Raw genomic sequence first — 15,897 nt, 5'->3', positions numbered from 1 at the left:
CAAAATGACATCCCTCTCTCTCATGTAAATGTACTTGAGAGCTTCTTGCTTTACAAGTAGTTTATATTTTATAATAGAAACATGTGTAAGCTAATTTTCTATGCAGAGAGTTATTGTTTTCGATAAAAATGTGTGTGTGTGTGTGTGTGTGTGTGTGTGTGTGTGTGTGTGTGTGTGTGTGTGTGTGTGTGTGTGTGTGTGTGTGTGTGTGTGTGTGTGTGTGTGTGTGTGTGTGTGTGTGTGTGTGCGCGTGTGTGTGTGTGTGTGGAATATGGGTATGCTTGGTACCAAACATAAATTTTGTGCTTGATAGTTAGGTGACAAAATCGCCTCCACTCATTCAAATGGGGGACCACATTCACATGGGTTGAGGAGTGCATGGGGATATGCAATCATTTGAATGAGTGGAGGCACTACAGCAAAACTATTTTTTTATAGCTTTGAATGATAGCGTTTATGTTGTAAGTGCTATAGATTATATGTACCATATTTTTCAATAGAGTTTGAAAAATTTTAAACGCTATCAATAATTGATCGCTTTTTTTTTGGTTTGGCGCGTTGAAATCTTTAAGCGGGACACCAAAAATTAAAACCGCGCATTGAAAACTAATAATCTCAGTTCCTGTTCCTTTTATTTTTCTGTTTCCTTTTATTTTTCTAAAACCCCCCAATCGAGAATCAACAAATAATCCTGGTTCTCGTTCCTTTTCTTTCACCCAAACCCTAACATCCCTCCGACTCGTCGCTACCACCTCCGAGTCATCGCCGGTGCCGCCTCCGACTTGCTATCGCAGCATCTCGCCGCCGCTGCCGCCTCCAAACCCGACCCTCCTCTTCGTCCACCGCCTCGTCTTTCGTCCACCGCCGGAGCCCCTCCTCGTCTCTCGTCCACCTCTGACACACCTCTTATTTGAAGATTCGAGTGATTAATTTGATAATCTGAAAGGTTTAAGAGAATCTGAAAACCATTTTCTTTTGATTTTTGATTTTTTTGGGTAGTTATTTTGTGAGATTAGTTGTGATGAATATGTGGTTTATTTGTGATGCAGAGCACTGGGAGCTCAGGGATCAATCTGAAGAGGGCATCCACTCACACTGCTTCCTTTGATATTTTTATGTTTAAAGGAGGTAAAATTGTATTTTCTTCTGCAATTTAGCTAATTTCTGATTAACATTTTCCTTTTTCATGCAAGCAATGACTTGCCTTAGGAGATCGTGATAAGATGAGTAGTCCTCGAGATGCTTGGTTTTTTGTATACGACAGTGGTGAGGCAATCCTGGATGGTTTGCTATATTGCAAGCAAACATTTTGCACCACTTGCTAGTAACACTACAACAACAAAATAGAAATCTCGGATTTCGAACATTGTCAAAATCCAAAATACAAATCCATGTCCAAACAGCCCCAAAATCTTTCTTATTATCTCTGTCAGAGCACATGATGATTTTCCCTATGGTGGGATCTTGGGTTTTTTCCTCTAACCCAAAATCCCATATGCTTTTGGTATTATTTTCGGGTTGTTTAGATATTATCCCTCGAATCTTCAATAATTCCATATTAGTTGTCAAATCTTTGAATTTGCTCGTGCACACCTCAGACTTTAAGGGGTCTAAAATTGGTCACTCAAATCTATCATATTTCTTTACTTTCCCTCTAATGCTGTGTGTATTTTCAGCGACGAGGTGTATTTTCTACAGATCGAAAAGGGAGAGATGGAACTAAGGTTAGGATTTAGCCCCATTTGTTATGTCTAATAAAATGGCTGATCTGAGTCCCTAAGCGCTTGGTTGAAGAGGTCTATGCATTGATGGCTCACTCAGGAAATCTTCCACTGCTGCGCAAAGACAAAATTGCACCAGCTTACTGTGGTAAGATGATTGGTCCCTTTGAAGTTTTATTTTGAATACGACAGGGGCGAGGCAATTTGAACGGTTTGTGTGCAAGCAACCAACTTGCAGCCATTTGTTAGTATTGCCAATAACCTTTGGACAGTTTATGGTAGTTTTTCACAAGAGACCTGAAAAAGTTCATGATGGTTCTATGAGTGTGAAGTTTATCCTTATTTATTAATGGGTTAATTTCACTTGGCCCCCCTTTAGGATCATTGTTTTGAACCTCCAACCCTTGTAGTTTCATTGTCGCAGATAGACCCGTGTTAATTTTTTTGACTCTTTTATCCTTGGGGAAATTTTGGCAGATATTGTCCCTGGGTGGAATTTGTTAGTTGAGGGTAAAAATTGTTGTGGGATTAATGACTTGCCAAAGGAAATTTTGCCAGTGCTACTTAAAAAAATGCTCAGTTTGTGGTAATGATTAGTCCTAAAAAAAGCTTGAATTTTTATGTGAATTCCTTTATTAGATCCTATCTTTTTGTGTAGCATGTTAATCGATATAGTTCATTCTTTGAGATGTTGAAAGTTGAGGGTATATTCATTGTACAACTGAGTAATGCTCTTCAAATCAAGTGCTAACTCTTTAGCCTTGTCTTTAGCAGCCTTTGCAATCTCAAAATCAGATTGGGCATTACCCTGCGATTCAACAATGCCCTGTGCATCTTCTAACTTTGAAGCTATCAGTTCCAGCTCCTCTTTAATTCTCATCTGGAAACGCAGAACAGCAAACTTTGCCTCCAGCACATCCAATAACTGATCATCGATAGTATTTCTTGCTGAACTGACTAGAATTTCACTGCTATTTGCACTTTCAGCCTGCAGGACAACATTGCTGAGATATTGGAGCCTGAATACAGATAAAGTGTAATTGTTACCATACATTTTCAAGGTCAGCCCAATGATAGTGATATAGATATTCTGCTAGTGTTGAGCTTTAGCGTATGTAATGTGTATCCTTTTGTTTTTATTGTGCTACTTCAGCCTGAACAAAAAAAATGTGATAAGATAGGACACCAAAATATTCGAGTCAGCTAACTCTGATCAGTTCACTGATGTAGTAGCACAATAAAAATAAAGTGACACCAACCATCCTCGTTTATTCATGTTGCATCTCAGGTTTAGTACTGGCAGCAGTTTCTTTTGAGTTTACATTCTGCACGTGTTTATTTGTGATTTTGATATATGTATAATTTGTTTCACATATGAAACCAGGTTTAACTATATAGATACTTACCTTTATTTTTTCTAAGTCAGATAAACGAGGATGGTTGGTGAGACTACAAAGACAGGTCAGCGTAAAAGGAAGAACAGTATTATGGTATAGTTATCGCATGATCATATACCTATATTATCCTTTTCTGCTTTTTGTCATTTTAGTTTTCTATATTTGTTCTATTTTTCAGGTTTCTCCTCTTAATCTTGTTGTTTCATCGTGTTCTTTTGTATGTTTCCTACTCCTTAGGAATTAGACTAGTATTTTGATTTTTAGATAAATGTCATACAATTTGGTTGTAATTACTTATGTTTAGCCAAAACCACTTAACGAATTAAAATAAAATGAAATGCCAACTCAGTCCTCAACATATGAAACAACCATTAATTAAGGATAATTTTAATCTCCGTACATGTGCATCAATCATTTATTTGCATCAGGCACTCGATAAACCGATAAGGTATTCTTTGTAGAACTTAATTTCATAATTCATGAAAGCTTAATTAATGACAGTTTAATTAGAGTACCTACTTCTTCTAGGTGGAGAATTATGTGAGGGATGTGAATGCCATGGAAGGCCTTACATTATACAGTCCTCATCCAAAAAATGATATGAGAAGGAGTTATGATATTTGTTTTGGACTCAGTAATAAGTTAGCATCATATCTAATTTATGCATAACGTTTTTATAGAGGAACTTGTAGTATTGGTCAATAGTTGTTTTTTATGCGTGGTCATGGGTTCAAGATGCTGCGGAGGCTACTTTATTTATCAAACATTTGTGCATACCTGAGACTCTGAGAGCCTGTCCATCCCTTGATGAATTAAAACCTTTTTATTGTTAATATAGTGTGGTCATTGAGTGTGCTGTAACCCTAGTTTCATAACCTCACATCTGACAGTAAGATCTTTTTATTGTTGATATCTGCTGCAGAAATGTGTAAGTATGACTTTGGAACTTCTGCGACTAGCTTAGCAGCAAACCAATTTATGTTGCATGGATATTTTCTTGGACTTGTATACTAGGATATTCAGTGCATACCTACTCGATACTTCTGTAACATGTCTTGAAATTTATAATATTTCAAACATATAAAAATGTGTTAGAGATGTATTTGCGGCTAAGGAATTTGGTTGGTCTACATAAGATTTATCTGGTCAAACTTGTTTTGGCTGTAATGACAGGTTCAAGCTGTATCTTGAGATCCTAAAACATGCCTTTCACATTTCCATCTGTATTAGTTTGGGAATAATTTGTTCCAACTCCAGTTTAGTTCCAATTCATCCATGATTCTAGGTTGAATTGGAGTACCTACTTCTTCTAGGTGGAGAATTATGCGAGGGATGTGAATGCCATGGAAAGCCTTACGCAAGTCAGTCAAGAAGCTCCCCAAGATGGACCAGTTCCAAATATTCATATTCCTGAAGAAGGGCCTTACGCAAGTCAGTCAAGAAGCTCCCCAAGATGGACCAGTTCCAAATATTCATATTCCTGAAGAAGATATGGTCCAAGAAAGATGGACCAGTTCCAAATATTCATATTCCTGAAGAAGATATGGTCCAAGAAGATGATACAGCTGAAGATACACCAACACAAGATACAATTAAAGTTGCAAGAGGCATAAAAAAGAAAAGGGGTCCAACAAAAGAGAAAAAACATGCTAGAGACCCTGCAAACCGAATTCAGATTCAATTTACTGATTCTGGTGAACCATATGGACCCGGATCAATACACTTGTCATAGTTTTTGGGCCCTCTTGTACGAAAGCATGTACCTGTAACACTTGATGATTGGAGGAACCTTGGTGATGATCTGAAAGTTGTATTATGGGAAGAAGTTCAGGTAATAATACATTATACATTAATATATGTTTTCTTAAGGCAAAGTTATGAGTTTGTCATCATTCTTTCTTTTTTTAAACATGTATCTTTGTAGAAAATAAATATTGCAGACCCATCTAGTGTGTCAAGGGTTAAAGCTTGGATCAAAGCTCACACAAAAAAAGATGGTACACCGGTGAATTCAGCAGTTGGTGAAACAATTGTAAGGACACTAATTTTGCATATGAGTGAATATATATTACTTTTTTAGAAGAACATGTATATATAATGTAATACATATATATGTTGTACCTTTCAGGATAAGTTTAAAAAATTGAAACTACTACATCTTCATCTAGTTTTGATATTTGATTGTACTAGTTTCTTTTCTATAATTGATATCACTGTTTTTGCATTGTTGCTAGAGTGTGAACAACTCAAAGAAAAAGTGAAACTTGTTAGATATTGTTGGCTCGGGAAAGATAGTTGTTGAAGGACATTGGTCTTCAAGTGATCCGAACCAGGTTGTTCACTTTGTTCCTTTAGGTCCTAATGCTATGCGTGTTTGGGTTGATATCCCTAGGATCCCTAGTGCATCTCTTTGGAGAACGACATCTGAGTTAGAATGCATTGAAGATGTCGTTGGTACGACAATAGCTTGGCCATCAAATAAAGTTGTTATGCTTTGAAAGCTGGTAAGTTATACATCTTGCAATCGTGTGTTTTTACTTTATCATGTTTGTGTAGTTGTAATTTTGGTGTTGTTAATTTCTGTTTTTGCAGTAGTACTAGTACTCAATTCTGAAGATGATGAGTCTCCCAAGTCATATGTAATGCAGCAAAGTTACTTTTTGTTGTTCTGTGTACTATAGTTAATTTCTTGTACTCCATGTTGGATTATCCAAAGATTAGTATTTGTTTTTTGGCACATTTGTGTTGACTCTTCTTGTATGCTACAACTTGGTTATGTATCAGTTTGAACCTTTAAATGAAATATTTGCTTTTATAGTTATCACAATTGGAAGTTATTTCTAGTTCAACCTCAAAGGTTTATAGGCACAACTGAAATGCTATAAGAAGTGGAAACAATTACTGAAATGTTATTAAAAGAAGAAAGACAACATTCACTGAAACGCCATTGTAGTAACTCAAACGCTATCAAATGTAAGACAATAGCAACGTTGAAATGCTATGAATGAAAACTAACTAATAGCGTTTTTCAACCGCTATGAAAGATATTTGTCATAGCAATATAGAAACGCTATTGAATACTCTTTTATAGCTACATAAAAACGCTATGGTTGGAAACTAACTAATAGCGTTTTTCAACCGCTATGAAAGATATTTGTCATAGCAATATAGAAACCCTATTGAATACTCTTTTATAGCTACATAAAAACGCTATGGTTGAAAACTTTTTGATAGCGTTTGGGGAAATGCTATGTAAAGCCACAGACATACGATAGCGGGTTCTGACACAGCGTTGATTAAAACGCTATGAAATAATACCATAGCGTTTTTCGGCCGCTATGGTAGATTTCAGGTGTTGTAGTGAGGGGATTATGGCACCTCACTACCAAGCATAACTTTTTGTGCTTAGTACCAAGCATACTCATTTCTCTCTCTCTCTCTCTCTCTATATATATATATATATATATATATATATATACTTAAAATATATATATATATATATATATATATATAATATATATATGAGAAAAATGGGTATACTGGCTACCAAGGCATCCTCGCGCTAGTGATGTGCGACACATCTTGTCCATACATCACAACTTGAAGATGGAGCCTCCACAAACTCCAAGGTGTGACTTATGACAAGATGTGGTCCACATCACTACCAAGGACCTTGGCCCAAGTATACCCATAATTCCTCTATATAATATATAATATATATTATATATTTTAATATATATATATATATATATATATATATATTATATATATATATATATGATGAGAGAGAGAGAATGAGTATGCTTTGGTACAAGCATAAAATTTGCTGTTAGATAGTGACTTTCATATTCACATCCACTCATCCAAATTTCCCAACCACTCCCCAAACCCATGGTGAACGTCGGGCTCTCCATTCCAATGAGTGGAGGGAATATGCCCACCTTACTACCAAGCACAAAAAACTTTGGGCTTGGTACCAAGGCCATACCCATTATTCTCTCTCACTCCCTCACTCTCTCTCTCTCTCTCTCTCTAATATATATATATATATATAGTATATTATTATATATATATATATATGCAGAAATAATGGGTATCGCTTGTAGCAAGCAGGAAATTTTATGTTTTGTAGTAAGGCTGACATAATTTCCTCCACTATTCAAATGTGGGCGGCCACATTCACATGAGTGAGTAAGTTCATGTGGCATATGTAACCATTTAATATGAGTGGAACGGGATTAATGCCACATTCACTACCAAGCTTAACTTTTTTTTCTTGGTACCAAGCATAACATTTCTCTCTCTCTCTCATCTCTCTCTCTCTCTCTCTCTAGTATATATATATATATATATATATAATAGTATATAATATAATATAATATATTATATATATATTATATTATATATATCATAACTATATATATATAGAAAAAACTTATTCCAACTTAAGTTTGGACGGTCCACTAAGTTTCTTAGTCATGATGATCATTGTTGACGTCATTGTGGATTATGATCCGCTTCCGTTTGAACTTGATCTACATATTCTAAAACCCCAATACACCAAATTTAGCGGGTGAAGACCGTCGTTGTTTGCTCTTCATGCCACGGTCGTATCAGTTTTACGCGTTTTCGAATGAATTGAACTTTTTACAATACATTGTCGGTATGGTGCAAACCACCGACGGTGTTCACTCCAAATTTGGTTGTGTGGCGTTTTTAGAATATTAGAATCAATGTTCAACGTAGCGGCCTCATCCACAACGACATGTCAATCAAGTGATCATCAATGACTAAGAAATTTAACTGGACGCTCCACTTAAGTCGACAGTTACATAAGCTTATATATTATAATATATTATATATATATATATATATATATATATTATATATATATCATATATATATAAATATATATATTATATATATATATATAATATATATATATATATATATAATACTACACACACATTGTTGCACAGGGGATTTTCAAGAGGATTGTCCAACATGGGAACAAGATAGATTAATGAATCCGTTGTGTCCTCCTTATCAATTAAAATCCCAAAGTTTCCCCTCCCTTTCGCTTCCTATTCATATATTTATCCTTGTGCAAAATGTAAATGTTGCTACCATGTAACTGTTCAAATACCAACATATAGGGGACAGCTTTATCTCCCTTGACTTGATCACGAGGCACGTACTGAGGAGGATAGCGAGATGATGCAATCTCTCAAGCAAGAGAGTATGGGCTTTATATTAATTGGTTTTGTCTTCATCCACTTTCAGAAGCAAACTGCCAACTACCCTATCATTCAATCTTTTTTCCACCAAAAAATAAAAAACAAGAAAAAAAAAGACGGTGGATGGCGTTTGAATACTCCTCGTGAACAAATTATAGCCAAACAAGTTTTTTTTAAAAGAAATATTTCCCGAAGGATTCATGGAAATTATTAAGTGAAATTTTAATTCTTAGATATAAAAATATAATCCTTAAAATATAAAAATATAATCCTCAAGTTTTATTATAAGTTCATAGTTTTGATATATTGGTTAAGGAGAGTTTCACATGGTATCAGCACCAACCCTGATTTGAATTTTGCTAGACACGAATTTAATGGAAATTTTTTAAAAATTACTACCGCTATATAAGTTTAGGCTTCAGCACAAAAAAAGAGCATTCAATTTGTGAGCGGATGTTGGTACTTTCACAATAATAATTTGGATTAGAGAAACTTTATTGTTCAAAAAAATTTCTTAACTATATTGTATATAATAGTTAAATAATCAGGCTAAAAAATTAATGATTATCTAATCATTTTTTTCTTGTAAAAAATCTAGTCGCCAACGTCTTCTTCCTCTGCAAAAGTTCCTTTATAGTGGTCTCTAAAAAAAATGATAACTTCATTGTACATGTTGTCTAATGATCCCAGACGTCAAACCTATAAGATTAGAAATTCTTAGCAACTCTTCAAGCAAAAAGTGCTATGAACAGGTCAAGGGGATGAGCCTATTGACCGTAATGATGAGAGAGATGAGATCAAAGTATGACCCTTAATTAAGCACCAGCAATTCTTCGGTGCTCTGTGAGCACATGTGTTATATATGAGTAGGTCTTATAGCACAATAATAATTCTTTAATTCCATTACATTCTTATTTGCATATGGATTATGTCACATAATCTACTCATATTGTTGTGGTTTACTATTAAGGCCTGTTTTTAAGAAGCTTTTAAGCTATGTCGACTTTTTATGGTTTTTAGCTTTTATGATAATGATCTCATAGATAGGACTGTCCATCCGGTGCCGGTCCGGAAAATCGGGTCCGGGCCGGGCAAAACCGGAGCCCGGTTGGCCCAGACCCGAGCGGGCCGGGCTCCGGGCCGGCCCGATGATTTCCATTTTTTCTCTTTTCTTTTTTTTTTGATAAAATATTGCTAAAAAGTTAGTTTAATCTTATTATATTTATATAATTATGTATTAGTATATAACTATATATTATATACATATATTATATGTAAATATATTGTATATATTTATATGTTATAACTAGAGAGAGAGAATCACATAAGTATATATTACTTATTTATAAATATGTATTATATAGTTATGTATGTATTTGTTACATCTTAAATATTTACATTATGCTTATTTAAGTTCAATTATACAATTTACTTATATGATATACTTTTATATATACTAGATGCAATATACTTATATATTATTATACTTATGCAATTATACAATATACTTATATAAAACTGTAATTCTATAATATACACATATAACATATAAGTATACTTATAACTACATTATATATATTTATATTCTTATATCTTAGTATCTATACCATACTAAGAGTATATATATATATATATAGAGAGAGAGAGAGAGAAAAATGGGTATGCTTAGTACCAAACCGCAACACACCAATTTTAGGGTGAACCCGTCGTCGTTTGACCCTTCATCCACTCATATCAATTTTAACGATTTCGAATGAATATAATTTTTCACATGGCTCGATGGATGGTCAAACGATGATGGGGTCACCCCAAATTTGGTGTGTTGGGGTTTTAGAATATGTAGATCAAGTCCAACGGAGTGGATCATTCACAATGTAGCTCAATCATGTGATTTTAGGCCGCGTCCTTAGATGATTATCTAAGGCGTCACCTTAGGAACACTTTTCCCTATATATATATATATATATATATATACACACACACACACAAACACACACACACACACTTATTATATATAAATATATTGTATATACTTATAAGTTATAACATGAGAGAGAGAGAGAATCACATAAATGCATATTACATATTTATAAATATGTATTATATAGTTATATATATATTTGTTACATACTTAGATTATACTTTTTTTTTGTCAATGAATGTAAATTTTATTCACCACCAAATATGAGAAAGATTAAGCACATCAAAAAAACAAAACAAACAGACTGGTTATAAAGTCCAGTCTATCCTAAAACAAATCTTCTATGTACTGTAACATATGCTGAGGAATGTTGGAATTCAAAATCTTTGTATATACACTAATCTTGATATCACGAAAGAGAAGGTCTGGGCTTCTAGCTGCTCTCTGTTGGAAAATCCTGAAATTCCTCTCTTGCCATAGTATATAAACTGATACTAACAGCGCAACTCTTTTCAGCTTGATTTTATAATTTTTCCCCTACAAATTCTTGTTGTACCATGCCATTATCAGATTCCATGAGCAAGATCTCCAGTTGAATTTCATCCAATCCATAACTTTGTTCCATACACAAGCAGAGAATCGACATTCAAAGAAGATGTGTTGACAGGTTTCAGCTTGATGATCAGTTGAGCACAAAACACACTGATTTGAGTTAATCAATCTCATTTTACACAATCTATCTTGAGTGAGCAGTCTAGAGAGGGAAGCTAGTCATAGAATAAATGAATGTTTGGGGTAATGCCAACCCCCTCAGATAGTGTCTGAACCATCAAATGAAACTTGCTGCTGGAAGATGGCTTTGTAAATGGAAGAAATTCTGACATTGCCATTGATACAACAATCATTAATAGAGTTCATCAAGCTAACCACATTACCAGATTTGTTTATCAAAATATCCCTTGCTTTTATAATTTGTCTCCACATCCAAGAGTCACTTTCTTTTGCCTGAATTTGCCAAATATCAGACTGCCTCAAATATTGCCGATGAATCCATTTAATCCAGAGAATATCTTTTTTGAAATGAATCATCCATAACAACTTAGTTGTTGTTGCTAAGTTCTAGTATTTAGTAGAGAACAATCCTAATCTACCATTTTTGAAGTTCTGGCAAACTGTGTTCCAAGAGACCTGGTGGATTTTATGTCCCCATAAGAAATCAGAGCACATTCTATCTATTTTCTCCAAAACTTTAACAGGCAGTATATAATTACTTGTCCAAAATATTTGTATGCCCATGATAACTGATTTTATTAACTGCAATCTCCCTGCATAAGACAGGAATTTCATACTATGCCAACTTTGAAATTGATTAGCTATCTTGTTGACGAGAGGGCTACAATCAAGCCAAGAAAGTCTTATTGAAATTAGTGGCATGCCCAGATATCTAATAGGCAGGATTCCTTCAGAGAAATTTAGATGAGCACAAATCTGATTCTTCATGTTATCATTAATCCCACTCATGAAAACAGAGCATTTTGAAGGGTTTGGTTCCAGTCCAGAAGTTTGACTGAATTCCTTTAAACAGTCCCTTAACCTTGAAATTGAGTACAAATCAGCTTTACTGAATAATAAGAGATCATCCGCAAAGATAAGATGAGTTAGCTTCAGTTTAGAACACTTGGGGTGAAATTTGAAGAGCCTATCTTCCATGAGAGTGTCAAGTTTCCGAGACAAGTATTCCATTCTAATTATAAATAGGTAAGGAGAAATAGGATCACTCTGTCTAAGCCCTCTAGCCCCTTGAAAATAGCCATGAAGGGATCCATTTATAGAAATGGAGAATTTAGATGTTGTAATGCACTCCATGATCCAAGAAATCATGAGTTTAGGGAAACCCAAACCCTCCAGCATTGCTCTGATAAAATCCTAACTGATGGTATCAAAGGCTTTTCTTAAGTCTATATTCAAAATAGCTCTAGGGGATAAATGGTTCCTACCATAATGCTTGACAATCTCATGGGCCAAAAGGATGTTGCTAGAAATAAGTCTTCCCTTAATGAAGGCACTTTGAGCATCACTGATTAAATAACCCATAACTTTTTGAATTCTAGTTGCAAGGATTTTTGAGATGATTTTGTATATACAATTATAACATGATATTGGCCTATAGTCTGTAGCAACTTGAGGGTTGAGAATTTTTGGTATTAAAGTGATAGAAGTGGTATTGAACGTACCAAGCATTCTCCCAGAGCTGAAGAACTCCTCAACTGCTTCAAATAATTTATTACTGATGATATTCCAAGTGGCTTTGAAAAAGAATGCATTATATCCATCTGGTCCTGGGCTTTTATCATTTGACATAGAGAAAATAGCTTGTTTAATTTCCTCCCTAGATATAGGAAGACTGAGCATTTGCCTTTGATCAGAAGTGAGTTGTGGACCATTTGCAATTATCACAGGATTTGGATTTGAAGTAGGAACATAAGTACCAAGAAGATTTTTGTAGTAGTTGATAATTTTAGCAACCACCTGTGATCTGTCTGTAATTCTATGTAATACCCCAACCCTTGAGAGGGTGATGTGATTAGTATTGATAGATTTGATTGGAATACTCATACCACAAAGATGCATCTTCTTTTCGGGAACCCAACTCTTAGAAACTCCAAAGTTAATTGTGATGGTGAAACATGTTATTGCACGGTGTGGTGCATGGTAGGTTTAACATTTCTGGTTTCACCTCGGACTGCAGCCTTGTTTGAACCCAGGGGCATCACAGTTGGTATTAGAGCTCTAGTTCCAGTATCCTTAGGATCATCCTGTGTCGAGTGGTTTGTGAGGCCAGTCCATCAGATCTAATAGCGTACCGACCCCGGGATTCCGGGGCGGGGCGTTACAAATGGTATCAGAGCTCTAGTTCCAGTATCCTTAGGATCATCCAGTGTCGAGTCGTGGAGCTAGGTTAGAGTTTCTTAGGATTCTTGTGTAGAGTCCGCTAAGGATTTCCTAGAGGACGATATATGCGTATATCTCAAAATTTTGAGAAAATTTTTTTTTATGACAACTATTTTTGCTTAAAGTACATGTGTGAATACTATGTGATGTGAAAATCATATTGTGATGAACTATGTATGTACGTCTACTTTGACTCATGAACCTTATTTTTCTTATGATCAGGGAGATGGCAGGACGTGGGAGACCCCGCACTCGAAGGGCCGCTCAGGCAGAGCCCCAGCAGGCCCCACCTGAACCGCAGCAGGCCCCACCTGAGCCACAGTAGGCTCCACCCGAGCAGGAGCAGGTACCACCAGAGCCGCAGCAGGCTCCTCAGTATTTGGTGGATATCATGGCTCCCCTTATTGCCAGGATGACAGCCATTGAAGAGTTAGTAACGACTCACATAGCACCACGGACACCACCACCACCGGTAGCTCAGCAGCAGGGGATACCAGCCGTCTCGATCAGAGAGAGAGACCCAGAGGTAGCACCTACAGTTATTCCACTAGCGGTACCAGACAGAGTCACGGATCAGGAAGCTTGGCTCCGTATAGTAGAGAGGTATCAGAAGATGAGGGCACCCGAGTTCCAGGGGTCACCAGACCCTCTTGCAGCACACAAGTGGAAGGAGGATGTGAGCAATATACTTGACATACTCAGTGTAGATTCGGTCCAGAAGCAGAGGTTGGCATCCTACAGTCTGAAGGGAGATGCCGGGAGATGGTACCGATTATAGTTTACCCCAGAGCAGAGGATGACCCTCACATGGGAGGATTTTATCTATTTCTTTGATGGGCAGTATATTTCTTCCGCAGCCCAGACTGGGAAAGAGCTTGAGTTGTCCCGGATGACTCAGGGGGACATGACAGTGGCAGATTATGAGAGCCGGTTTATGGAGTTGAGTTGTCCCGGATGACTCAGGGGGACATGACAGTGGCAGATTATGAGAGCCGGTTTATGGAGTTGCGGCATTTCACGGGCATGTGGCGGACAGGAGAGCGTCAAGCTTAGATGTTTTTAGCAGGGCTACGCCCTAATCTCCGCCGGTACCTCGTCTCGAGGAGATTCTATTCCGTTAGGGAGGTAGCTGAGGCCGCCACCTTATAGGAGATTGAGACTACTATGTTCGTGAAGGACAAGGAAGGGAAGACCAAGGCAGGGCAGAGCGGGGATAAGGGTAAGAACAAGAGACCTTTGACAGGGCATCAGCATCAGCAGCAGCAGGGCCCTCATAAGAAGGGACCCCATCAGGATCAGAGAGCGCATCAGCAGCGCAAGTTCCAGGGATCTTGTTTTAACTGCCACAAGGTCGGGCACAAGGCATCAGAGTGTCGTAGTGCACCAGCAGGAGCTCAGCAGGACAGGGGCCCGAACCAGCAGCAGCAACGACAGTAGGGCAGAGGTCAGGGTCAGCAGAACAGGCTTGAGGCACCGCCAGCAACGCAGAGGGCAGAGGGGCAGGTTCAAGCAGTCCAGGAGGCTCCCCAGGGGCAGATTGTCCCATATTCTCCAGCATTAGCAGCAGAGCAGTCTTCAGCCACAGGCAGAGTATATGCAGTGGTTCCCCTTTTGTTTTCATTGTGTAAAAGTCTTATAAAAAGACAATCTTTTTTTTGTTTTCATTGTAACGATCGAAGTTGTAATGAATACCGCAATGAATACATTAATTTTCGATGCAAACATCCAGCTCGTAGCTCAGCCTCTAGACACCCCTTTATCAGTCTCCACCCCTTTAGGTGAGGTATCGCTTCTAGAGAGCGTTTGTAGGAGGTGTACCATCAGTTTAGACGAGTCGGAGTTCATAGTCGATCTGATAGTTCTGCATATGTCCGAGTTTGATGTCATTCTTGGTATGGATTGGTTATCGTCCTACCATATTAGTATAGACTGTTTTGCGAAGACAGACAGATTGCGAGCGTCTGATGGGTCTGAGATGATTGTGGCCACTTCTCAGGGCAATCGCTTTGCGGAGTCATTTCTGGCGTTCATCGACGAGGTGATGCTGCGGGATCAGAGTTCTGATTTGTTAGAGACTCGAGTTGTCTCGGATTATCAGGTGCCTTTCAGGACATACCTGGGTTACCTCCTGTGAGAGAGGTTGAGTTTTGTATTGAGTTGCAGCCGGGCACAGCCCCGATATCCCGCGCACCCTATCGCATGGCGCCAGCTGAGATGAGAGAGCTTCAGACCCAGTTGGACGAGTTGTTAGCTCAGGGTTTTATTCATCGGAGTCATTCTCCGTGGGGCGCGCCAGTCCTCTTCGTGAAGAAGAAGGATGACAGCATGAGATTATGTATAGATTATCGGGAGTTAAACAAGGTCACCATCCGGAATAGGTATCCACTGCCTAGGATTGATGACTTGTTCGACCAGTTGCAGGGAGCGTGATTTTTCTCGAAGATTGATCTTCGTTCTGGCTATCATCAGTTGCGGGTTCGAGAGATGGATATCCCCAAGACCGCTGTCCTCACGCGCTATGGATCTTTCGAGTTCTTGGTCATGCCATTTGGGTTGACCAATGCACCCGCGGTCTTCATGGACTTGATGAACCGGGTTTTTCGTCTATTCTTGGATCAGTTCATGATTGTTTTCATCGATGACATCCTCATTTATTCGAGATCGGAGGC

At 37.5% G+C, this 15,897-nt stretch overlaps 2 long non-coding RNA genes across 3 annotated transcripts; both read left to right on the top strand.

The window, feature by feature from the left end:
- LOC109843380 lies at positions 543 to 4,519 on the top strand. Of its 2 annotated transcripts, XR_002247647.1 has the most exons (5): positions 545 to 946; positions 1,050 to 1,128; positions 1,677 to 2,782; positions 3,148 to 3,211; positions 4,432 to 4,519. It is a non-coding gene; the product is annotated as an uncharacterized LOC109843380 (long non-coding RNA). The 2 variants fall into 2 exon arrangements; XR_002247646.1 differs by having other exon boundaries at positions 543 to 946; positions 1,050 to 2,782.
- LOC109843381 lies at positions 4,630 to 5,945 on the top strand. Its single transcript, XR_002247648.1, has 4 exons — positions 4,630 to 4,949; positions 5,043 to 5,150; positions 5,353 to 5,622; positions 5,711 to 5,945. It is a non-coding gene; the product is annotated as an uncharacterized LOC109843381 (long non-coding RNA).

This window comes from Asparagus officinalis, chromosome 5, assembly GCF_001876935.1.
Source record: "Asparagus officinalis chromosome 5, Aspof.V1, whole genome shotgun sequence".
NCBI lineage: Eukaryota > Viridiplantae > Streptophyta > Magnoliopsida > Asparagales > Asparagaceae > Asparagus > Asparagus officinalis.
The sequence above is the reverse complement of the archived record's forward strand: the minus strand, read 5'-3'. Positions and strand labels throughout refer to the sequence as shown.